The sequence below is a fragment of the Eutrema salsugineum genome, unplaced genomic scaffold (genome assembly GCF_000478725.1).
Source record: "Eutrema salsugineum unplaced genomic scaffold, Eutsalg1_0 scaffold_10, whole genome shotgun sequence".
Lineage (NCBI taxonomy): Eukaryota > Viridiplantae > Streptophyta > Magnoliopsida > Brassicales > Brassicaceae > Eutrema > Eutrema salsugineum.
Window position 1 is genome coordinate 237392 of NW_006256908.1, and position 785 is coordinate 238176.

The following is a 785-nucleotide window of genomic DNA, read 5'->3' on the forward strand; positions in this document are numbered from 1 at the left end:
GAAGAGATTTCATCGCGGACTCAAAGCCAAAGGATATATGCTATTGCGATACATATACTAATGGGTGCGATCATACCAGCACTAATGCACCGAATCCCATCAGAACTCCACAGTAAAGCGTGCTTGGGCGAGAGTTGTACTAGGATGGGTGACCTCCTTAGAAGTCCTCGTCTTGCACCACTTTTTTGTTCCTTTTGATTCTTTGTTTTTTTTTTGGGTCTTTTCATTTGAAAAACAAGGCATCTTCCGAACGACGCCATTTCTAGACCATGTGGAACCATGCCTCCTACAGCAACTTTTCGGAAAGCCCCAAGTGTGCTCTCTAACGTGTCCAAGGGTGTAAAGACCATGGGTGCGGTTTACAATGCCAAAATTTTGAGTTTTAGACCCTCTTCCGGGCCCTTTTCTAAAACATAAGCCCCGGTTTAAGTGTCGTCAAATGTGGTGTCCTCACTTATATATCTTGGCATGAATGCTCGTCTCAGCTGGGCGGGAAAAGCCATATAAACAGTGCAACACATGCGGAAAGATTTCATCGCGGACTCAAAGCCAAAGGATATATGCTATTGCGATACATATACTAACGGAAAGCCCCAAGTGTGCTCTCTGGCGTGTCCAAGGGTCTAAAGCCCATGGGTGCGGGTTTACAAGGGCCAAAATTTTGAGTTTAGACCCTCCTTCCGGGCCCTTTTCTTAAACATAAGCCCGGGTTTAGTTGTCGTAAAACGTGGTGTCCTTAACTTATATATTCTTTGCATGAATGCATGTCCGCAGCTGGGCGGAAA

General features: G+C 45.5%; 1 non-coding gene across 1 annotated transcript; it reads left to right on the forward strand.

Moving 5' to 3' along the window:
• The first annotated feature begins 62 nt into the window (after positions 1-62).
• Positions 63-181, forward strand: LOC112081804. The gene has a single exon (XR_002896725.1). It is a non-coding gene; the product is annotated as a 5S ribosomal RNA (ribosomal RNA).
• The last annotated feature ends 604 nt before the right edge of the window (positions 182-785 follow it).